This window comes from Callospermophilus lateralis, chromosome 2 (assembly GCF_048772815.1).
Source record: "Callospermophilus lateralis isolate mCalLat2 chromosome 2, mCalLat2.hap1, whole genome shotgun sequence".
NCBI lineage: Eukaryota > Metazoa > Chordata > Mammalia > Rodentia > Sciuridae > Callospermophilus > Callospermophilus lateralis.
In genome coordinates, this window is record NC_135306.1 from 8,588,221 (window position 1) to 8,613,699 (window position 25,479).

Sequence of the window (25,479 nt, forward strand, 5' to 3'; positions counted from 1 at the left end):
AGTGCCTCACACATGCTAGACCAATGCTCCACCACTGAGCCCCAGCCCCAGCCCTCCAGCCCTTTTTATTTTGAGACAGGGTCTTGTTAAGTTGTGAGGCCAGCCTTGGACTTGCAGTCCTCCTGCCTCAGCCTCCCGAGTGGCTGAGATTGCAGGTATACACCACTGCACCTGGATAAGAGCCTCTTTTAAGTCTGGAGATTTGGGGATATCTTGAGGGAGTAGCCTACAAAAACACTTAGGGCCTAACTACTGTACTGGGAAGTGGTGATCAAGACGACCCACCAAACTTCATTGTTCTAGAACTACCTACAAAACTACAGCACAGTGCATTCAGGCTCAAAAGGCCACTCCTCTCCTCATGGGGCCTCTGTGGGGCTGAGGACATGCAGTGGTCACACACACCCAGGCCACATCCAAGCAGAGGCCTCCTTCCCATCCTCCGCGGCCACCACGGCACCTGGCTCTCCAGGGCAGAAGCTGCACTGCAGTGGACGGAGAGCCCTGAGCAGCACCTGAGCAGGACGCACCTTCCAGCAAAAAGGACAGGAGAGCCCGCTGTCCCATGCATCTCTAAACCAGGGGACACAGGCAGGAGGCCGAGCCCACGAGTGGCGTTGAGGGGCGACCCCACCCCCACCCGGCACATGTGTAAAGCCTTTGGAATTTCACTGCCGGAACTTTATTTCAGAAGTGACCTTTGAAGTTTGGAAATGAAAGCAGAAGGGCCTCTCCAGCCAGGAAGGTGGCGCTGAGCTGCAGGGAGGGGGGTGCTGGGGCGGCGCTGGGCAGATGGCGGAGGGCTGGCGGGGTCGCCTGTGCTGCCCCCGCCCTCGTCGGCTCCCACGCTGTCCCCTGCCTGTCTGGAGAGCCCACGCCCGGGCTCTGGAAGGGGCCACTGATGGTGCCGAGAACAGAGGGCACGAGCGTGTGAATATGCACGAGTGTGCATGGGTGTGCGCAGGTGTGAGGAGGCAGACATGCCAGAAGCCTGTCAGGCAAGTAGGGGCCAAGTGTGACCAACGCCACTTCCCAGAGCAGCAGCTGACCCAGGACCCGTGCCGTGGGAACAGGCCTCTCCACAGACCCCACGGGCAGAGAGGAGACGGTCACGGAGACTCCCAGCCTCAGTTGGAAACAAAGCCTCAACCAGGGCAGATGGCGGCTCTGCCACTGCGCTTCCAAGCTCTGGGGTCCTCTTGCCCTCTCCAGCCCCGGTTTGCCCCTGTCTGGGAGCTCCCCTGCCCACATCAGGACCTCCCCCTGGTCCACGTCCACGGCGCCCACGTCCACGGCCACACACTGCAGGTGGCAGCAGTGCTCACGAGGAGGCCACGCCTCCCTGGGGTTTTGTGCACACGGCACAGCACAGACCCAGGCGAAGTAGACGCTCAGTGAGGGACCGCACTGAAGAGAAGGGGTGTCACCTACTGGCGCATGTCACAGTGGACAGTTTCCAGTGTGTCATCTCTGCTGGTTCCAGGCTCAGAGCCGGAGGCAGCATTCACCCCCATTTACAAAGACAGGCCTGAGGCTCAACAGCCAGTGACCTGTCTGGGGCTGAGCTCGGATCTGAGTTCAGAGCTTTTACAAATGCAAACCCCTGTGTCCTAGAGTCACCATCCCTGTCCTCATGAGCAAGTCAAGAGAGACCAAGAGAGGACCGGACTGCGATGTCCAGAAATGGCTGCGGAAGGAGGGAGGCTGGCAGAGGTGCTGGCCTTCCCACGGTGCTTTTACTTCTGGTGTAGTCGGGTCACCTTGCTCTCCCCTCCCGCCCCCCCCCCCCGGAGACGGCCCAATCACTTCACTTCAAAAACTCACCAAGCTCCCATCACCCCGCTCCCGCCAGGAGCTGGAGATCAAAGGCTGGTACCCCTCTGACAGCTGCTTGCTGGCTGGACACAGAGGCGCCGCCCCACCGTGTCCCTCCAGCCCCAGCGAGCGCAGCCCGGAGCCTGGGGCCCGCAGATGGCTGCCCACTGCCCCAGGTCAACATGGGCTGTGCCCAGGGAGGTGCCTCCGCCTGCAGGCCGAGCTCTGGGCTGCGGCCTCCCCCTGGGGCCAGCGCTGCAGGCCTGCTCCACTGGGGCAAGGGCATCTCCTCAGAGTCTCCTCTCCCAGAGTCAAGCAGAGTGACCCAGAGCCAGGAGGGCCTCAGGGTTAGGCAGGGACTGACCGCCAGCCCTCGCCCCACACCAGGAGCCAGGCTGGGTCCACTTTGTAACATGCGAATTCTCCTGGGAAGCCCCTCATGTGTGTGTGTGCCCTGCAGGCGAGTGTGTGCCCTGCACACGTGCACACGGAGCATTTGCCCGCTTTTCATCTGCCAGAGAAGAAGGTGCCCCTGCTGGGCACCGTCCCCTCGGGTGTCGGAAGAGGCCTGGGTGCGGACCCCTGCCTCCCACAGGCCCAGGGGCTGTGGGCAGGGGCTCACTGTGCTGCACAGCTCACACCCAGTGCGAGGGCCGAGGAGTGACATGGTGCTGCTTTCGTGCCCGCCAGCCCCCGCGTTCCAGGTGTCAACCCACCAGGCTGCTTGAAATTCGCAGGTGCCGGGCAGACAGCTCGGGGCCAGCCGCACAGCTGACCTCACCTGCTCTTTAGATCCACCTGGCCTCTCCTCGCCCCCCTGTGACCAGAGGCAGGAATTCAGGGCATCTTTAAAGCTAAATCAAAAAGATAAATAAATCTCTTCCAAACGACACAGGTCCTGGGTGCCTGGCCCAGGCCCCGGGCCCTCTCTCTTCGGGCATCTGGGAGGCAGAGCTCCCTTAGCAATTCCCAGTCCCTCTTCTGGCCTCCGCTCTGGGGCCCCAGGAGGTTGGCAGTCCTCTGCCAATGGCCTCCATTCCTCCCTGGGCTTGCACCCTGCTCCCAGAGCCCGCCTGTGCCTGGTCTCTGGGGCCCTCCAGAGGACTGTTCACACAACTGTCCAGAGGTGTCCCCAGGACTCCTCCAATGAAGCGTGCCAGGGGACAGCGGCCTTTGCCCGGCTCCACCTCACTGCTTCCCCGGGCCCTGCAGGGTGAGTGCCTGCGAGGCCGGCCGGCTGGACGGCTTCGCCGCTTACCCTCACCCCGATTCTCTGAGGAGTCTCCAGGGCTGGGCCAGGCGGTGCCAGGCGGCCTCCTGACCCAATCTCAGCATGAAAGGCTGAGCTGGGCACACGGCGTGCCAGCCCCGCCTCCTCTGACTAGCTCTTCTGGGGAAGCAGAAGCCTCATCCCGGGGGGAGACCCCTGGCTCCCCACAGACACGTGACTGGGAGAAAGGCCAGACCCACAGACACCTGGCTCCATGCCTCCCTGAGGTGGCACAGCTGTTTTGTACCCGAGGTCTGTGGGACACCCTGGGTTCCTGGGTCCCGTTTCTGCTGCCTCCCAGACCCCTGGCCTAGAGCAAGGGGCAAGTGCCCTTTCACCGCAACCCCACACTGGACAGTGGGGTGCACAGGGAAAGCACAGAGGCTGGGCTGGTGCCGAGAGCTGTGTGACTGTGGGGCAGTTAACTAAGATCTCTGTGCCTCTGTCTCTGCAGAGGGGGACTGCTCAGACCCACACGGTTAAGTGTTGCTGAGACAGGACAGCACAGGGATGGCACTCAGAATGGGCTGGCGCACCGTGGATGCAGGGTGTACGCTGTTGTGTTTCATTCCCAGAATATGAAAGACAGTGAGCGATGCCTGTTCTGTGCCCTTCCTCTCTGCCCCCATCCCCATAAAACGCAGCTTCCTATAAACAACGCTCATGGAGGGGAGGTGGGGGAGGGTGTCCCTGATCCCTGAGGCTGCGTGACATGAGGACTATGCTCAGGCTCACGCCTCCTAGGAACACTGGCCTCTACTCTGGGCTCCCCATCGGGCCTCCTGTAAGAGGCTGGCCTCCCAGGCTGCGCTGGGAGCCAGCAGGAGAGTCCGCCAGTGCCCACAGGGTCAGCAGGCTCAGTGGCCCCCGGCAAGGATGCCAAGGGGAGGAGACAGGGATGACCCTGGGCCCACTGGAAGCTGGTCCTTCCCAGAGCAGGCAGCGCTCAGCACCCGGTGGCCAAGGCCCAGGTTGGTGGCCAGAGGGGACAGGAGGCTGCCATGCAAACCTGACGGCAGAGCGCTCATGTCAGGAAGCCGGGGGCACAGAGAGGGAAAACGCCCAGCACAGGCTTTGTGGAGGACAGTCTAGGATCGGACAAAGGAACACTCAGAGAGAGAGAAGGCTGTGGAGGATCCTGAGGGAGAGCAACCGAGGTACTGGGCAGAGGCACTGTCTTCATTTGCTGTGTGATCTTGGGAAAGTCATTTAACCTCTCTGAATCTAAGCTCCTCACTTGTAGAATGGAGATAATAGTAATACCATCTGCTTCCCTGGGTGGTTTTGAAGATTACATGAGTTTGTACATGACGGTGATTTAGCTCTTGAGCACTGACTATTATTCCTGAAGCCAGACACGAGTCCCTTCTTCTCTGTGGTAAGGCTGGTCAAGAGGGGACAAAAGCCAGCCTCTCACTGTAGGTAAGGACACAGTCATCCCAAGGGGGCTGACTGGGCCCAGGCTCAGAAACGCTGCAAGGTCTAGGCAGGAAAGGGAGGAAGGGGCCAAGTTTTTCCCAATTACAAGCTGTCTTTACTTTTAACCATGAAGGATGACTTTCTGCCTCTCCCTGAAATGAGCCTCAGCCAGGAGGTGCTGTGGGCACAGTCACACCCGAGACCATTAGTGACAGGAAGCCAGGGCAGCTGTGCCGTCTATCAGACAACCCAGGAGGCCAGGGGCCCGCGAGTCTATGGCTGGTCAGCCCATCTGGCAGGGTGAGCCTGTGGACGGCTGGGCTATGTGCCCGAGGCCACCATGCCTTCTCCAGTGGCCCCAACCTGCTGAAGACCACGTGAGGCCCAGCGACTTGCATCTGACCGCCTGGGGCAAGGTCACATCAGACTCCGGAGTCCTCTGAGCACCACCTGCCACCTGGGCTCTCTGCTGGGCACTGTGCATGCTATGACTAGACCTGGCTCCCCGCCAGGACACGCAGGACCCCCAGCCACTGCGAATGACCCATCCCCACAGAGAGCCCTGATGTCCATGGTGCATCCGAGGGTTGTGGGATCTGCCAGCCTGGAAGGTGGCCCAGCACCAAAACCCTGCTTGCTCACGTGCCCTGTGCCACCTCTGTCCTTGTATGGCCCCTGTGGTGCCACCAGGCAACATGGGCAGGTTTTCAAATAAGCACCGGCAATGACCAAGCCCCGGGAAAAGCGATGTTTGGACCATGAATCGTCCAGTGCCTCACGATGGACTCCAGGGATACAGCCAAGTAGTCACAGCTGTCGCCCTCCAGCAACAGGCGGCTTTTTGGCAAAGGAAGACGGAGGAGCCCAAGGCCGTGCTCCGAAGCATGTGCTCAGTCCTGTGTGGCTGGGGACTCTGAAGGGGCTCCTGCCCTCGAGGGGAGTCAGCCAGCGCAGGGCAGCTGAGGTGTGCGCAGGGCTCAGGCAGAGGAGCCGCCAGACAGCAGTCTCAGGACACGGGTGGACACAGGGAGGGGGGCGCTGCAGGGACACTGGAGGGGACATGGAGGCAGGAGGAAAACCAAAGCCAAGGTCCACGTAGGCAGCACTGGAGGAGGAGCCTCGACGGTCAGAGCGGAGGGAGGCGCCACAGATCTTGCGCCAGGGCAGGGCCGGGCAGAGGGCCCTGGGAGCCAGCCTGGGCCAAGAGCATCACAGAACTATGGCTCAGTGGGTGTAGTGGGCACACCCATTGTCCCAGCCCTCGGGAGGGAGGCTGAGGCAGGAGGATTGCAAGTTAGGGAGGCCTGTTTCAAAATTAAAATAAATAAATAAAATAAAATGGGGCAGGGATGCAGCGCAGTGGTGAATCCTTGCCTAACAAGTGCGAGGCCCTGGTTCCACCCCTAGCCCTGCAAACCAATGAGATGACGATTCCACCCAGGACGTACGTAAAACAGCAAACTAAGCCAAAAGAAAGAAGAAGAAGAACCCAAACAGATAAAGGTAATGAGATACAAAGCAGGCCCAATGGCGAGATATGTGATAAAAAATAAGCAGAAATAAATCCCTAGCAAGGATAACCAAGAAAAACGGGGAAAGTAGCAGGATCACGGATGATCACAGGTTTATTAATTTTAAAATAATAATAAACTCAGGCCCAAATTTGTAACATTAAATTTTGGGTGATTTTTTCCTCCACAAAAAATATAAATGACAAAATTGACTCAAGAAAAGGCAGAAAGCCTGAAAAAACAACATGAAAGACCCTGAAAGTGATCTCCTCCGCCCCAGATGCCCAGCTTCCCTACATTACTCCAGGGCAGCTGAGCTCCTATGGGTCACTTCCTTCATCCCCACTCCCAGAGGGGAAGACACAGAGTATTCTAGAAATATTTTTAGGTTTGAAAAGAAGTAACTCAAGAGTCCTAGATCACTTGCAAAACTATATTTTGTCTAATCTCACACCATAAATGATAAAATCTTAAATTTTAGCAGCTCAGATCTAGTACTATATTTAAAGAATAATGCATCATACCAAAGCAAGATGTATTTTAGAAACATAACAGTGTATCCATAGTTTAAATGAGAAAAAACACACAATACTGTATTAATAGTTTCAGAAAGTTTTTAAAATATGAAATTCAAGTTAGCACCTGAATTTAAGTAGAGAAACCTCCCCCAGGAAACAGGCATGAAGAATCGTTGCTTTAATGTGATCAAACACTCCCAAACCAACAGCCTGCGTCAGATTGGACCTGGCCACAGCCAGGAGCCGGGGAGCAGGGTGAGTTCCTGACTGTGGTCAGCGATGGTGGCTGCACTTGGTGCTGTAGCCATCAAGACAGAGCAAGAAAAGGAACAAGCAGGAAAGTTGTCACGGACACAAGATTAGCTACGCTTGCAGATGATATTGTAGTCTATCAAGGAAACCTCGATAAAACAGTTTGGAAGCTACTGGAAATGAAAGACACAGAGTGTCCAGTTACAAAGTACTCAAAACCAAGGGTTTAAAATATATATATATGTATAAGCAACCATCAGTTACAGCCCAAAGGACAAAGCAACAACTAAATTAAAACCTAAGGGGCTGGGGATGTGGCTCAAGCCGTAGCGTGTTCGCCTTGCATGCGTGCGGCCCAGGTTCGATCCTCAGCACCACATACAAACAAAGATGTTGCGTCCGCCGAAAACTAAATAAAATAAAATAAATATTAAAAAGTTCTCTCTCTCTCTCTCTCCTTAAAAAAACAAACAAACAAAAAAACCTAAGGTAGGAGACAAGGAAAACTGGCTGGGCAAGTGGCCAAGCCTGTAATTCCAGCAGCTCAGGAGGCTGAGGCAGGAGGATTGCAAGTTCAAAGCCAGCCTCAGCAATTTAGTGAGGCCCTCAGCAACTCAATGAGACCCTGTCTCAAACTAAAAAATAAAAAGGGTCTGGGAATGTAGCTCAGTGGTTAAGGCCCTGGGTTCAGTCAGTACCCTTCCCTGCCCCAACAAGAAAAACTGTGATACTTTACTAAATAATATAAAAAGACATTTGGATGAAGGGAGAATCACATTATATTGCTGGATGAAATGATCAAGTATTTTAAAGAAGACCATTCTTTCTAAATTAATTTATAACTTCAGTGTTTTTTTTTTCAATAAAAATATTGAAAGTATTTTCCTTGGAAATTCAAGAGATTCTACATTTCATCTGGGTAATAAAGAAATTGAGCTATAACTATTAGGAACATGTTGAAAAACAACTACAAAAATAGTAAGATAGGAAATCTTCAACACACTCATAATAATTAAAAGTGTGATTCCCCCATTAAAATATGTGTTCAAGTCAATGGAACAGAGAACACAGGCCACAAAACACATCACAGTCCACAGTAAGAGCTTATGAGAAGACTGCTTTTCAGAGAGAGAGAGAGAGAGAGAGAGAGAGAGAGAGAGAGAGAGAGAGAGAAGAAGAAGGAGGAGGAGGAGGAGGAGGAGGAGGAGGAGGGGGAGGGGGAGGGGGAGGGGCTGTAGTAAGTGGGGCTGAGACCAACTACTGGGACCGAGGACAGGACGAAGGTGGATTCTTCAGTCTTAGACAGAAGTACAGGAAAATTTAGACTTAAATGTTGAAAAAAGATACCGCGAGATAGAGGAGGTTTTCCACAGCGTGACAGCAAAGACACAAAGCACAAAGGAAAGCAGAACCCTAGGTCAAGGACAGGACTGGACGGCAAGGGCCTCGCTGCCCAGGGGCCGCTGGGCAGAGCAGGGGGCACCGGGTAGGGCAGCAAGCCCCGGGGAGATGGGAACCCAGCAGCCCTCCCCACCTGCCAACCCCTGGTGGTCAGTGAGGAGCCTTTCACGGGTCCTCAGTGAAAGAACCCATCATATGCGTTGGTTCAGGTGATCCAACCCCTGCGGCGGGCAGGCCAGTTGTCATTGTCACAGCCAAACCTTCAGAAATGAGCTATCAGTTGATCCAAAGGAATGCTCACCAAGGAGCAGGTGACCCTGAAGGAGGGGTGGCCCCGCCCTCCACAGTGGGAACTGTCACCTTTGTTCCCTCTCCTGCACAGCAGATGTTCCCCAGGGCCCTGTATGTGTCCCCATGTACAAGTTTGGATTAGTTGTAACTTTTTATATTGGACTTTTATATAAAATTTTTTTTTATAGTGGATTTCACAGTAGTCAATGATGAAATAGGCCATGATCTCCTTACGTTTCCGCAGTCATGACAGAGTTTCCTTAATTGTCCTCTATAGCTCGAGGCCGTCAGGATCATCTGTGGGTTTTTTCCAAATTTTCACAAATCTCAAGAAAAGGATCCACGTGCAAGTGGACAGGTGTGGGCAAAGATGTAGCAGACAGTGGGACAGAGCACACTGTCCCAGGAGCACTGTGCAACAGTGCACAGCACCCTGAGGACTGAGTTGGTGCTGAGTGCACAAACTGTCTCAAGACAGGATGGGCTCGGCCAACTGAAAGGAGCCAGCCACCGACACAGGTGACCACGGAGGGTCTCACAGATCAGGCTGAGGACAGACCAAGCCACACCCTATAGCCCTGTTCAGTGACAGGGGATGGGCGGGTTGCCAGGGAGAGGCCGAGGGACTGGAAAATGCTCAGGAGTGGGTGCAAGTGAACTTCAAGGGTGACAGGGACATTCCAGGTCTTGCTCCTGGAGGCAGCTGTCATGTGGTTTGACATTTTCCAGAAAGGTGGATTCACTTATCTTTTACTGTGTTCTACAATTATACATAATAGTGGGGTTTGTGTTACATATTCAGATTTTTTTGATGTGTATGTCAATTACACCTCGATAAATTGGACTTAAAAAAAAAAACCAGAATGGACAATTAGGAATATACTTTTGCATGTAAATATATGGTCTAGGAAAAATGTTGAGAAAGGAGAGGCCCTAACACACTTGTGTCCCTGGGTGATGGGATTATGAGTGGTATTTATTTTCTTCCTCATGCTCTTATGCATTTTCTAATTTTGCTACAATGAACACATTGCTTTCATAATTCAAAAAAGAAAATGGTTTACATCTGGTTTTGATTTAACCAAAAAAAAAAAAAAAAGAAAGAAAGAAAGAAAGAAAGAAAGAAAGAAAGAAAGAAAGAAAGAAAAATCTATCAATGAGCTGTTCTGTCCAGCAACAGACTTATTAGGCTGTCACAGGAAATGTCAGGCAAGTCACTCTAGTTGGCACCTCAGGCCACCATCCCTGAGGCAGAACTCCTGGAGCACCCTGTTCCAGCTCCTGCAGGTGCCTGGCTCTCAACGGGGGTGCTGAGGGGTACAGGCAGGGCACAGCAACAAGAAGCACAACCTGGTCTAACAGCTCTGTTTGCTGTTAGGAAAACCAAATTCCAGAGGAAGGAAGCCACCGTCTCAAGTCTGGAAGGTCAAATGGACTAAAACTTGAAGGTCTCAAGTTTGATCAAAACAAGTCTTTAACACTGGAGAGCAGTGCTAATTCCACTGCGCTGGAACACCTGCCCAAATCCCTGGGCTCTGACCCCAGGAAAGTCTGCAACTGGCCAGATGCCGACAGCCACTTGCTGCTCTTCCATGTTGCCTGCCCTTTCCCTCCACTCTGAGAACAGCACATCGCATCAGCTGGGCTCCCAACTGAGAAGACACATGGAGTGGGGTCCCAGCAAACCCACAGCCAACTCACAGTCACCAGCTTGTAATTTGAGTGAGCATGCTACATGGCGCTATTATAAATTACTGCAATTTGGGGATTGTTTGTTGCTGCAGCATGACCCAGCAAAGACTGATTAATATACCTATCTTATTTTGAATGATGATATCCATTGTGTGCTATTATAAAGTAAAAATAAAAGATTAAAAAGGCCATCTCTGTGCACTCTAAAATCACCCCCTTGTCCTGAAATACATACCTTTGGGAAACTGCCACAGCTCAAGGTGGGAAAGAGATGAGGGTCAGGGAAGATGATGACAAAGAACCATCTCTGAAGGGAGGATCTTTGAGGGCCAAGTGGACAAAATCCAGACCTGAATCTCCAAGAACCGAGAGCTGCGTCACAGACCGTGCTCACGTGTGTATCACTGCTTTAAAAGTACTTGTCAATTTTAAGACATCTGAAGTTGGGAATAGCTGAAATGCACAGGGGAAGCACACAGAGGGGCGCTGGGATCGTGAGAGGCATGGAGACAAGAGCCTAGGAGCCACCTCCCTGAGCTGGATGCTCCGGCCACGCATCTCCTTAGCAAAGTCCACCTGACCTCCAAGGTGCAGGCGGTGCTTGCCGACACCACCTACTTCAGGTATCTGGCCTAATAGGTAACATTCGGCTATCTAGAACTTCCATGCTCTGATCAGTAATGGTCCACTTGTCTGGCTCAGGTAAATTACATTTGCATATGCAAATCATGTCTAAATATTCTGTACTATTAATGTTATCACTAATTACATAATAATAGTTACCAATTTCCACACGGATCAAACTTACAGTTTTGTAGCTATTAGGGAAATTGTGCTTTGTAATTAAGATAATCCTCATTTCCAGATGCTAATTAACTATATAATAATTAGTCTCATTCACTAATGCAAATTAAGGATTTTCATCTTTATTGATAAAAGAGTTGCTTCTTATCGGTTAAGGAACGGTAGCTCCAGAAATCTTGCAGAGAAATACTTTTCCTCCTCTAAAGGTTAAAAGGTAAATCCATTTTTATCAGTCTCATTTGCGAATGCAAATTAGGTCTGATTAATCAAGTCCAAGATAAATGTGCGAGTCTTATTTGGGGACAGAATGTATAGCTTCTTGAGTTCAGCTCTCTCCCCTATAAACACACAGATAAAGGGACGTGTGCACGGGAGCGAGGCTCCTGGTCACAGGAGCACTGGCCCAGGCTCTCTAGACGCCACTTTTTGCTTCCCTCTAGGGCAGCAGGATAGATCTTGAAACAGTTGTCTTAATGCTCTAGCCACAGTGCGAACAAGGGAGGAGAGATTTTTGTGAGTAAATACAGAGGAGAAAGGGAGAGCCACATCCGTCTGCGTTATTAAGTTTTCTGTGCTCCAAACAGAACACAAACTGGCACCTCCCATCGTGACTAATGAGGGCCGCCTCGGCTAGAGCAGAAGGGCTGACAGCCAGCGAGGCCTAGTTGGCAGCCGCAGCCCGGCCTCGCCGCATTCATCATCCGATAAACCAATCCACCAATTCTGCACCACCATTTGTCATTAATTATGCTAATCAGCACACCATTACTCTCTGATGACACTGTGGCTGTTATTAGCTAGTTATGGCTTTTCAAACGCACAACTTATTGTGCATGCACGGGCTGTGCCGGCATCAGCCTACAGGGAAGAAACGTCCAATTATGAAGAGAAGAAATTTGCTATTATCTTTTTATAACAAACCAATTTAGTAATTAGAAAAGTCTCTGAACTCATAGGTTCTTCCCCCCTTAAAATAATTGAAACCCCAAAAAATATGTTTTTCAATATTTCTCTGAAAGAAAGGGAAATATCAACTCAGAGATTTTTTTTTTTTTTGCTAAACATCTAAAAGTGGGGCCTGGGAACCACTGTGCACGTGCGTGTGGGACAGAGACTCCCTGCAGGCTTGTTTCCTTTCTGATTTTGAATTGGCATGGGTACTTCATCTCATATATTTCAGCCTCTCCAAACGCCTGGAGGATGGAAGCACACCCAGGTGACCTTGGCGGTGACCTTCCCACTCTCGGTGAGCAAAGCTGTGCACATCCCTACCTGGCAGATGCTCCCTCCTGGAGCCATAACAGCTTCCTTTAACCCCTAGTGGCCCCTGGTGACACTGCCATGGACATCCCATCCTCAAATGACCTTGGAGAGGAAAGGGCTGGCCAAGTTAGCACATGGCCTGTGCAAGCTTGGGGTACCATTCTCGGGCTGGCGGAAGAATGGAGTCCGAGGGGGTCAGTGGGCAGACCACATCAAGGACAGCCCTTTTCAGAAACTCCGGACTCCAGGACTCACCTCCAGGCACTTGTCCAAACTAGGCACTAATTCCGAGTTGTTGTGTTCGGGCTGGGAGTCTTTACCACTAGTTTGAGAAGCTTCATCTGGATTAAGAGCTCATTAATATCATCAGAGCAAATGGGCCTATTAAAACATCTTTAAGCAATATCTGAACATAAATCTCCCTAAACTATATTTAATGACTGTACTTAAGATACATTATATGCAAGTCTTAATGAGACATTAGATAGCATTTTGAAGATTAAAATTAGAGAATCCATATAAAGTCTGTCCACTTAATGCAGCCTTAAGCTACCCTGATGAAAGCATTACTACCAAATTATCACTGCATTAGAACAAATATTTTTAATCATGTCTGATTTATGCATCCTCTTTTTCACATAGTTTTCCTTTTCACAAAAATACATTTGGAGTTGACAAAAGAGTACATTAGGAAGGTTTCGAGTTCTGGAGCAGGCCGGAGGGAGGAGAAGGCAGAATTCTGCTGGCGCAGCACCCCAAGCCCGTTGGCATGGTGTCCTCAGCCATTCCAGTACCAATGGCAGCCAAGGACACCTGGCCTCACCACTGAACCCCCTCCAGATCTGACCAGGCAACACAGTCGCATTCCACCACAACTCTGAAGGCAACGCAGTTCAACATGGTGCAGGGCATGTAACTCAGCCAGCAGCCACATCTGGGTGCCTGACACCCTGCCAGCAAGTAGCCTGCCCTGCACTGGGCCCCAGCCCAGGGGACAGGGACGACAGGCACTCCAAGCTGTAAGGTCTGTGACCTTCTACTTGTCTTTATTCTCCAGAGCCTGCCTCAGAGGCGTCAGTCAGCCCTATTTCCACTCCAGGGCCCCCTGTATGAACAGCAGTCAGTGCTGCTGGTGAAGAATTAAAAAAAAAAAAAAAAAGTTTGACTCTTCTGGGGCCAAGGGGATTTAGACTCCTTAACCAGATCCAAATCCTCCTCAAGGCTGTTCAAACAAGGAGGCATCCTGAGGCCTGCAGAATGCTGGGGGCAGGATGGGAGCAGGACCTGGGCTGCAGAGAGGTGCTCTCTGCATACAGGCTCTGCTCTGTGGAAAACAGGAATGTGTATCCTGAGCCAGTGAGAGCCTGGTGAGACTCACTGCACAGACACATGGGTTCTCCTGAAAGCATGTCCAACTTCAGATGAAATACATAAGGTTATTTTTTTCGGTATATTTCTCTGCTATATTTCAAACCTACATGCCCAAATTGTATATATATTTTTTCTTTGCAATGCTAGGGATCAAAGCCAGGGCTTCGTGCATGCTAGCCAAGCACTCTGCCACTGAGCTGCATCCCCAAAAGCCCCAACCAAACCAGAGTTTTGATGCAAGAGAGAACTTCTGCCTCCACCCACCTAGCTGCTGCTCTGGAGGACACCCCTCCAAGGGGCAAGCTGCATCCATTCCTGCACAGAAACAGTGGCCTCAGTCCTGCGCTGTGTCTGCAGAAGACTCGGGACCTCACTGCCGGCTGAACTGGACAGAGAAGGTGCTCCAAGGGGCTGCACAAGGATGGGACTACCTGAGTGTTTCCTTTCTGATTTTGAATTGGCATGGGTACTTCATCTCATATATTTCAGCCTCTCCAAACGGGGATCATGCACAGCCTGGACTCGGGTCTGACAAGCACGAGGTGCCTGGTAATAAACTGACACTTGGAAAACGTTTGAGACCAATTATCACTGGGTTTTTTAGACTTTTCTCCCTGGTACTTTATACCAAAGTGTAGCCACCTCTCCTACATACTATTCAATTATGAAAGACTTTGGGATTATGTAAATCTAGGCCAGTCGACCCATGACGCCTCTTTTAATAGAATGAGATTATCCAGGTCTCTTTCTTCCTTCAAAGAAGAAAGCAACACAGTTTAAACACACTGGTCATTGAAAGGCGACTCCTCCTTTAGCGTGTAAAATTGGTAGTGACAAACCCATTTCTATTTGCTCTTTCTAGATATTCTCTCCCCAAAAGGAACTACTTCATGATACAATTTTGCATTTTTAACTGTACGAATTAGGCATTCTTCATAAATAACAGCCTATGTGCTATACACAGGAGCTCCTTTTTATTAGGGACATAGTAATGAACAATGAGCAATGTGTTCTATTATTCTTTGTCAAATCACAAAATGCTACATTAGAATAACTGTGCTGGTCAATGTAATATAGTAGATTAAATTCAACTTCTGTGGAAAAACCACTGTAAAACAGCATGATAAGAAGGCTATAAAAAATTTAATTTTACTCCAAACTCCATCACAAAAAAAATGGTGTGAAAAGTAATTTTGCATAATCAGTACACGCCATCTGGAACAATTAACCGATTTCTATAGAACTAGGAGGATCAGTCATATCTGCTTATTAAAGATCAGAAATTATACAAGTAATAAATCCTTGAAAAAACTATGCGCACTCCCGCCTGTCAACGCTATTTTAACTTCAAATACTGAAGAACGCCTGATAAGGCTGAAAAGAAGAGATTAATATATGCAAATTACATCCAGCATTTAAAATCCCCACAACTGTCTCCGGTTTTCTGTCCCTTATTGCTGCCTTTATGTTTTATTCATACACCAACTCACCTGTCACTTCATAAGCTATAATATTATGGGGGTATTATTAAACAGCATAAAGCCGTGCTTTAATTGGAAAGCTTCATTGCATTTTCCAATTATTTGGAGTAAATTAAAAGCAGATGCACATAGTTTAATAAGGAGTCTAATATCAGTTCCGGGAAATCAAAATTCATTGTCATTACTATGCCGCGATAGTTTTGCAAACTGTACTCAATTTCAGAGGTTTTCAAAAGAAAATCTGTCTATGCAATCTGTTAATTGTCATTCGGTTAATAACTGTTTAAATATCCAAACTACACAGCAGCTTCCTATTAAAAAAAATTAAACTACAGGGTTTCTGCAAGCAAACAAATAACAGCGCGAGGCTCCTGGGCTGGGCTGGCTGGACTTGCCAGACCTGCAGGTTCACCTCCCAGCAATGGGAAGGCTTGAGCGCCCAGCCCCACCACCGCTCAGCCCCCAGCCGGAGGACAAAGAACGGCAATTTCTGTACTCTTCCGAGCACCGAGGTTACAGAGCTCCAAGACAGTGCTCCGCGGAAAAGGGCAGAAGCCAGATTATAAATTGTGCTTTCAGAGGTCTGCACTGCTCAGCAAAATATTAGCCTCCAAAGTTTTAATTGGTCCATCTAAAATAAATCCTTTTAATGAGTGGATTAACGGATTCAGGACACAAACATGGAAAAATCAAAGAAAGCAAATGTCGTGAGCAATTTGTTTTTAAAAAAATTGACCCCTGAAGGGCCATTCCGTTCCTGGCTCATGACCCCCTAAGTGGGGCACTCCTTGGGCTCTGCAGGCACCCAAGTGGGCCAGGCTGCCAGACAAAGGGCTGTACTTTAAGCCATCATGAACCTGAAGGACCACATCTCAAAGGTCATTCTTCCCAGGACTCTTGCTGGCAGCTGTAGCTCCCCACAGCTCTGCAGCTACCAGTTGCACACACACAAACACATGTAGCAGAAGCAGTTACAAATGGGAAGTCAGAGGTGGACGCCAACGGTACACGTAACCTTTTCATTTTTACACTAAGTGACAGACTTTTCCAAATCCTTGGTGTGTAAATTATAATAGGACAAGCAGTAATTGACTTCTAAACTCCTCCCACAGCGAGGGCTACAATTAATCTGTTTTTAGCAGAAGAACTGCTGCTCTGCAAAGTTCATAACTTGTAGGCTCTTTCCCCGATCCAATTAAGACCTGAGCTGGAAAGGGAACAGCGCAGAATTTGATCTGCAGCTTGCCTTTCAAAGGGGGGAGCAGCCAAGGTCCCAATCAGGGATGGGCAAGCCCCTCCAGGCCAGATCAGACACCAAGGGCCCATGGGGGAGCTTTCTGCAAAACAACTGGAAACTATGCTCAAAGATGAAGATAAAAGCAATTCTTGTGCAGTGATCCAAAAAATAGCATCTCTTTCCCCCCCAAAATTACCTGTTTTAATAAAGTAGACACACTGTGCCAACTGAACCATTTAATTATCTGCAAAAATGATGAATCAAAACAATCGTTTGCAAAAATAAATGACTAACCTCTGATTAAAATGTCTGTCCTCATTAAGTCCAAATAAAAGGTACAATATCTTTTTGAAAAAATGGAGCCTGAAGAAATGAGCAATGCTTCAGCATCGGTAGCCTCTCGCTGAACAGTGGTGGTGGCTCTCACCAGACAGGACATCTGAGAAAGATGCTCAGTCTACTCCCGATCCCGAGCACAGACACTTGGGAAGGACCCGCAGTGTGCGTGCCCTTTGGTCTTGAGCCTGGAGGGCTGCTGGCCTGGCAGTGCGCTCCAGCTCAGGGAGAGGGGCTGTGGCAGGACACGCTCACTTGGTGTGCACGGTTCTGCAGCAAGGAAACGGACCTTTTGTTGTTGTTATGATTTTTCTTTTGCCAGAGGGTCTGGGGAGGGGAGAGATTGGGAAGGCAGCAACTGTAAACCCAAGAGAACAGGACAAGAGGCAAAGGAGAGAGAAAAGTCACAGAGAGGGCCGAGCAGCACCAGGACCAGCAGCCTCAGACCAGAGCTAATTTGGTAAAAACGGAAAGAGAAAATCGAGGCCGGCTTAAACCTGAGGCGGTTTTAGCTGCTGCAGACCAACACCTCAAGCAGTTCCTGAGTTCTGATTAGCAGGGAGGGCTGGCCTTGCCCCGCGTGGCAGAAGGTCCCCTCCAGGGAGCTCCCAGTGGCAGCTGCTGAAGCGAGGGCTGCCCCTGGTTGACGTGTTCTTAGGTGTGCTTGTGGGAGATGACGTCAGTGCTTCCTGGGAGCACAGGAAGTGTCCCTGCAGTGCTGGGCAACTCATGCACATATTTCTCACCCTCAAAAGTCAGAAGAGAAAAATGTGACTCAAAATTACACGAGGAAGTGCAGTGACTCTTCCGTAAGCCATCTGCAGCATGCAGCAGGGGCGGCACACACGAGAGGGCTGGGCCGGGGCCAAGACCAGCTCCTCCCCAGAACCCATCCAACACCAGTACTGAGCACCTGCTGTATGCCAGGCCCTGGGCTGGGCACCAGGCACGTGCCAGTGAATGAGCATCCTCATCAACACTCCCTCATCGAACCCCGAACTCTGACCAAGATGGGTCTTCTTTCGCCAGGGCGCGTTCTCACAGGGGCAAAGGGGCATTTTGCAAGCAAAGGGCATATTTCAGGCAAATGCAAGGCAAAGGACAGAAAGACAGGTGCATTTATTGCCTCTGGGTAACAAGCAATTAAAGACGCCTCTGAGTGTCACCAGGAGCAGTGCCGAGGGTCAACCAGTAAGCTGTACCTTCTCATTCAAAGTTATGGGTGCTGCCTTGCGGGGGATCATGAGACCACTCGAGCCATAAAACAACTCAGGTGTGAGAAAGCGCTCTACGGCAGGGTCTCACCTTGAGGAGCTTCCGCATCACTCACCTCTCAGACAACCGTGAGACAAATCTGAGCCCAAGGAGCGTGCTCTCCGGACTCAGCATAAGTAATTCCACTTGAACTACAGGCCAGAATAAAATAAAATAAAATAAAACATAAATAGATTTAGGATTGCCATTGACCATTACTGAAGAGAGGGAAGAAAGCATTTGGTATTCAAGACACCAAGACCAGTGAGGGTCAGGGGATGGACTCAGGGACTCTGTCCATGCAGGAGAGGTGGCTTCTCTGTTCTAAGTGGATCCCAACCTCCTTTGTCCTGCCAGATGTTAAACGCACTTATTCTGACATGGAAGGGAGGTGCTCATGTTGAGTGACAGCTAAGGGTGACTCTGGATCTCATCTCCACCCCTGGCAGCCACCCGGCTCCTCCCCAGGCCCTGCCAATGCCCACATCCCCACACCGCAGAGCCCTCAGGGACTAAGTGCTAACTGGGGTCTCAGGACCTGCTTCCACTCGCGAGGCTGAAGCAGGGCGTCATGGACTGGGCCGTTCCTGAGAGCTGACTGGCGTGCACAGGGCGGGGAGGCTCCAGCATTTCTGGGCTTGGTGTCAGCAGAGGCTGGCTCTTAGGAGACCCAACCTGGAGGCTGAAGCTTCAAAGCAGGGAGGCAGGTGGCACTGGGATGGCTATTGCTTCAAATGGGAGCCCTGCTCAAGGGGAGTGCGGCACAGGAGAGCTGGAGTGGGGGAGAGAAACACTAGTGGTTCAGTCTCCGAAAGTGACATGGTGGCCTTGGGCCACTCATCACCACTGGAGGGCCTGGAGAAGACCATGGAAAGGGGGCCATCTGGTGTCCAGATCCCCAGAGGTCTGCAACAGGAGGGCTGGCCTACCCCTGAGGACTGATGGGGGCCAGCAGAACCCCTTTCCTGGTGAGAAGGCATGGGGAGGGGCTGCAGACAGTGACCAACATGGGGACATGCCCCTAGCACGTAGTGTGGCACCTGGCACAGCTCTAACCCACCATGTGTCACTTCACAGACGGGAAGCCCAAGGCATGGAAAGGCTCCTGCCTGCCTGAGGTCACCGAGGCCAGAGGCCTGCACGCCCTGCCTGCCATCCGTGATGACTCCACTCCTGGGGTCCTCGTCAGCCCAGTGCCCTGGCCTCACTCCAAGGAGATCCCAGAGACAATGGTCATGGGCCACCTGAGACTTCAAATAACCTTGAGACCCAACATGGCCAGTAGGCCTGTGTCCTTCCCCATTTCCAGCATGGTGTGGGCTGGGTGGTCTGGAGTTAGGGTCTGGGGACCAAGACGGTGCATGGCTCCACCCTGTGCTGCAACATGGGCATCTGCAGCCTCTCAGGACCTTCCTCCCACCTGCAAAAGGTCTTCTCACCCGGGACACGTTGGGACTAATGACAAGACGTGTGGACGTGTGTATCCAGCACATACAGGGCAGGGGTGGGGGGCAGCTGGGCATCAGTAAATAAATTAATCCAATTAATGTGATCCATTTTAATAAAGCAAAATCAACTTCAGCTCCCTCATTGTGCTCAAATGAAAGAAGTTGCCTTAATTGTACCATTCCCCCCTTGCAGCCCCTAGTTTATTATTGTGAGAAAGAGACAAAGAAACGGGCTGAGTGGTCACAAGCTGCCCCGGGCAGGGGTGTCTGGTAAGCCCACCACTTCCTCCCTCCACAGCAGACCTCAGAAGAAGTGCGGAGGCAGATGAAGAGCGGGACCAAGCGCCCTCCTGTGTCCTCAGCGCTTTCCCCAGGTCTGATGGTGCCACCTACGCGGAAGGGAACCGTGAGGGGGAACGGGGCATGTTCCCGCTGGGAACCAGACGGGAAGATGAACACCCAGGGGGAAGGAGTCCCAGAGCGCTTCCTTCCCCAGCAGCTCCAGGTTTAGGGCCACATCTGGCCACCTTCAGCTGGGGGCCTGCGGCCTGGAGCCTGGACATGGCAGACCCACACAGGGCGTCCTCAGTCAGTGCTAGCTGGACTGCTGTGGCTATGACAGCTGGTGTTGTCACTGCAGTGTGACTGAGGGGACGCGAGAGTGGAGACCCCGACAGGCAGGGCCCTGTGCCTGACTTCAGTCACTTCTCCCGACCAGCTAACCTGGCTCCTGCCGCGCACCCAGGCCCTGCCACCGGCCCAGGCTGGAGCAGGGCTGAGGCCCATGAACCTGGGCTGCCTGCGCCGCGCCACACTCAGGAGCCAAACAAAGGAGGAGGCACAGGGCACTGACGTATCTGCCACCTAATAACATTTTTATTTTTCACGATGACGAAACTGGAAAGTCTTGCTCTCCCCTCTGTGCACAGGGGGAGCAGAGAGGAAACCTGCAGCAGCCCCGGCCCCCGCAGAGTGGAGGCGGCTACCGAGGCTGGCCTCTCCCTCCTGAGTGGCCGTGCCGTCACCTCCCCGAGAAAGGGCTCGTGGGCTGCTTGCCACTGAAAATAGCCCACTCCTAAGTGATGATGCGTGACAGACCGTCTCGGCTGCCAGGGGTGTGCGCCGAGCCACGCCAGACAGCCTTTTATTGCAAGTTTCTCTGGACTGAGGAAGAAATTTTCCCCGAGTGCTCAGAGAAGGCATCTTATATATCAAAATTATATAAGGAAGCACGAGGCTAAGGAGGCGACCTTGCTGGGCGCGAGCCAGGGAGCCCGAGTGATCATTCTCAACCAATCTTTGGGTTGCTCTGTGGACTGCACCCCTGCAGGGGAGGTGAATGCGGAGGAAGTGACACCACTGCAGCACCCTGGCTTACACAATGTTCTCACACACCCCGGTCCTCGCAACAATGCAGGGGAGCAGCAGGTAGTTACTGCGTTCTGTTACAGGTATAAAGAAGAATATGAGCTGGCCCAATACAGGGCTTGTCCAAGGTAGCAAATACATGGCTCCAGGGGCTGCCATTCACATGTGTTGTACAGTGCACAATCCGGGCAGCTACTCGCAGCAGCTCTGGATGATGATCAGTATGTGTCAGGGCCAAGACTGGAATCTGTGCTTCTGACCCCCGTATCCCATCAGTCACATGATAGCCCTTTCAACAGGCTTCTGTTTAGCTCAGAGGCACAGAGCCCGGCACTCAGCCGCTCTCAGGGTCTGAGGAAAGGGTGGAGAATGAAGAGCCTTGCTTTCTTCTGGCCCTTGTTTATTTACGTCCTCCTCACTTCAAAGGGACGGAAGGCTGCCTCTGTCCTCTCTCAGTGGGGTCTCGCCTGGCTCCATGTGCTCACAGGGGAGGTCCCCCAGCACCTGCAGAGTGGTGGACCAGGAAGAGCAGCGGCCCCAGGGGAATCAGAGGGCTTGTGGAGGGCAGTCCCAGTTCTGGCCTTCACAGATGGGGACAGAGGCCTGGGGGGGGGGGGGCACTGCAGTGCCTGGCACAGATGTGCAGACACAAAGGTGAGATGGCTCCGTGGGATGCAGGGGAAGGGTCACAGGTCACAGACATCGCCAGGCAGGTCATGGGCCGGGGCGTGGGGTCATGAAGCTTTGACCTGAAGAGCAAAAGCCAAGCTGAGCTTTGAGAGGCAGCTCTGTCCCCTGGTGCCTGGACGTAGGCTGGGAAAACCTGGTGAAGGAGGAGAGCCAGGGAAGCGCGTGGCCTGGCCTGAGCAGAAACACCGGAGGGTGGAGAGGGGGACACTGGTGGCTCCCCAGGACTCGCTGAGAGGGCGGCCAGAGCTCTGTGCAGGGTCTTTGGGCCTTTCCCTGTGACATCCCGGCAGAGGCACTGGAAGCAGCAACCCTCCGAGGCGAGGGCTCCTGAGTGCCCCGCGCGTCTGCCCGCACGCGCCGTTCATTAACTCCGGTGACACCGCCACCGCGGAGGATGTATAAAAGCACATCCAATTAGCCGGGCCTACATGAATATTTGCACTCTTAAATCTTTTGCATTTCGAAAGGGTTAAAGCTTATTATTAGCATATAATTTACAGTCCTTTCTCCCAGGAAAGGAATAATGCACAGTAAATGCCACATTCATTTTAATAATACATGTTACAGTCTGTGCCCAACATCTGCACAAAGGTAAAGGAGACAGATTTTTTTGACATGTCCCACTCTGCCATCTAAACACAGGCTTTTTGTTTCTTAAGTGACGGAAGGTTTAATCAAGAAAGCAGGCAATTCATCAATCGAAACAAGGCAGCGTGCGTGCGCCTGACAGCGCACACATGGCTGTGTGCAGAGCAAACCTGGCCACCTGTCAGCCGCACCTCTACATCAGGACGCACAGGCGTGCCTGCGACCGAGCCCCCCACTCCCACGCGTTTCTTCTGTCCTCATTGTATTCCCTTTATACGCGGTCTCCTTGTCAGTCAGGGCCAGGGCAGATGGATGGACAGGGGAGCAGCGGCTGTTACAGGTGATGATAGAGATTGATAAGCCTCTGCGATGACCTGGCTCCCTTGATGTGAGCGCCACGATCAGGAGGATTTTTCACTCGTTCAGGAATTTCCCCATATGTGACTATCTGTGGCTCTGCCAAGCCGATGTCCCTTGCTGGGACCTTTGTCACCCTCTGGAGCTTTGTCACCCTGCCCACAACCTACCCCAGGCGGCTCTGAGAAATCCCAGTGAAGGAAGAAAAGGGAAGCAGAGGCCTGGAATCCAAAGCCACAGCAGGCCACAAGAACACGTCACCAAAGACAAAGGCCACGGAGACCCGCGAATGCAGAGGCAGCCGTCACTCAGGCACCGCCACAGGACGCAGCGGCTCTTTTCCTTGCTTGAGCTGACGCCCAACCCACGGGAAGAGGAGGCCTTCAGCGGGCATGCTCAGAGCCCAGTGCGAATCTGTCCAGGGCTGTGGCTGTGCCCCTCACAGGTGGGGGCATCTTCTATCCCCCAGTCCCTACTCCACAGGGCTCCTCAGTCGTGAAGGGTTGCTGTTTATTTTAGATCGTCCCCTCATCTAGAGACTGGTCTCAAGTAACCACATGTGAAAGGAATCGCGTCTGCACCGTGGGGTCTGCAGCAGGTGGGTTTTCAGATCCCACCGTAAGGAGCTCAGATCTGCTGCATCGGGAGATGAAGAGCTAGGGGCAGGAGTTTTATCCAATGGGATGAAATATATAAATCACGAATTTCACAATGCTGATAATTAAATGTCCATCTTCCAATTTAAATGAGGACTAGATTAAAACTGCATGCAGGAGGCTGATTCTCAGAAATCATTAATTATTTTTAATTGCCTCGTGCCCTCCCGTCCAACGTCAGAGCTGCACGACTTGTCCACGGCTCTGCAGATCAAATCCTCCTCGGCCCCGATGAGAGGGATGCTGGCCGCCGTCTGACCACACTCACACCTTCCTGGTGTCAAAGGTCTTGAAAGGGGGCTGGATTTTAAGGGGAACGGCTGTGGGGTAATAAGGGGCTTCCCTAGCAAAGAGAAAAAGACAAGCGCCATGGGTCCTGGCCACTGGCCCCGAGCGCCCGGATGGCCCTGTGTGGCGCTCGTCCTGGCACCTGGGCGTTCCATTCACGTTCTCAAGTGGCATGCCGGTGGCACACGAGGAGCCCCACAGCCTCCCAACTGCTCAGAGAAGTGCCCTGGCCCGTCCAGCACCCCCGGGCCTTGGCAGTCTGCACCGCACTGCGTCCTGGTGCGAGGGGGTCTGGGAGCCTCGGTCTCACGGCACGCCGGTTTCAGTGGCATCTGCTCGATTTTCCTGTCTTACACCACCATGCCACTTTTTTTTCAAAAGGGAGGAAATGTAAGTTTTTTGTGGTTAGGAAAACCTCCACCCTTGGAGAGAAACTGGCAGTCTACAACAGTGGCAATGACGGAGGGCAGTGTGTGTGGCTTCCCGGCCTCTGGTGTCTCACGCCTGAGCAAAGGCTGCCAGGGACCGAGGGGAGGGAGGCATACCTGGGTTGGGAGGGGCATGTGGAGCCTCCTTGCCTGCCCAGCCTCAGGAAGTGGCCAGATGCTTGGCAGGTGTAACGCCCGTCCCTCCCGCATCCCAAGGCCTCTGGTCCCCTCACAGCCCTTTACTCAACTTTTGGACACCCTAGGGACACTTCAGCCTGAGTGCCCCCCGAGACACAGTCTGTCTTTGCCAAACTCACGGTCACTGCCACTGGGCCGTGTTGGAATGCTGCCACGGTACTGGACAGGACCCTCCCCACGGACAGTGCCAGGCAATGCGGGGACTGGGTTAAGACGCATCTACAGGGTCACCGCTCACAGGGAGCGTGCTGCAGCAAGGGCGGAGCTGAGGAGCGTCTGTCTGAAAATAACAAACATAGCTGGCCGCAGAGGCCTTGCCCGGGCTCCATGTGGTCTTCGGCACTGAGCCTGGGACCGCTCGGAAGGGACACGGCTTCCGGCTCAGGACCAAATCCTGAGACCTGGCACAGCTGCGCCTGCTTCTGTCCCGCTGCCAGTGACTCTTGTGTCTAGCGTCCCTTCCCGCTCTGCTCTGTGTCTGAGGGGCTGCTGCAGATCCTTCAGGACCAGGTGAAACCGAGACGAGTGAAGGTGCACTGTCCGGGGGAGTGAGGGAGGCTGGGCTTGGGGCTAAGACGGAAGGCTTCAGGAAGGGGAGGCGCTCTTAGAGGACAACGGCGAGCAGGAAGAGACTGAGGAGGACGTCTGGGGGCAGGCTGGAGAGGAGCCCTGAGGAGGGCCCCCAGAGGCAGACCTCAGGCACGACTGAACCCCCAGGACCACAGGGCCACTGGAGAGGGACAGCACAGGAGCCTGGGAAGCACAAGCCACCACTCACCAAAAGGGAGAACGGGGAACACAGGTGCTTTCCCAGAGGAGTTCAGATAGGAAAAAAGAGCAAGGAGCAGCGCGCCCCCGGGACCCCCGTCAGGCAGGTGCTGCAGACGGGGCCTGAGTTTGGGGGCCATGTGGTTTCTGCCCCAGTGGCGTGGGGGCACAAGAGACAACCAGGTACGGCTGGGCGCCAAAAGAACTGATCTGGATTTTGTGTCATTTTCACACACCACTAAACACGACTCCCCTTTTCTGGACTATTTACAAAGTGCGGATCCCAGGGAAGGCTGTGAGAGGGAGGTGGCCTCAGGCTGAGGCTGGCTGCCACTGAACACAAAGGGACAGCCTGAATCAAGCCTGGAGCTGCCACTTCCCTCCCAGCTCCTTCTCTATGAAGGCCACCTCCAAACCAACGAGCGGTGACGTGGGAACTGACCTGGACCCAAGAACAGAGTTGGGGTGACGGCTCCACCAGCTGCTGGCCAGTGGGACGTGAGGGTGAAAGTAGGAGCCAGGGAGTGTGGAGGAGCCTCGCTGAGCAGGGCTCAGGGGACAGGACGACAAGCGAAATTATATTCTCCAGGCAGGACAAGAAAGTTATTGATCTGTGGTCTGGAAGCAATTTCCAGTAAGCCCTGAAAGCACAGTGCAAGCCAGGCAGCTTGTGAGCGCTCAGAAAAACCTGGGTGATCTTTAGGGGCCCCTGGGGTTTACCGAGAAGACGCCACATTAACGCCAGGTCTGTGTCTTATTATAACAGCGACACACG

The 25,479-nt window shown here is 52.4% G+C and overlaps 1 protein-coding gene across 2 annotated transcripts in view; it reads right to left on the minus strand.

Moving 5' to 3' along the window:
• Positions 1–25,479, minus strand: part of Mvb12b (multivesicular body subunit 12B) — a 166,557-nt gene that overhangs the window by 39,577 nt on the left and 101,501 nt on the right. The gene's annotated exons all lie outside the window — the stretch shown is intronic.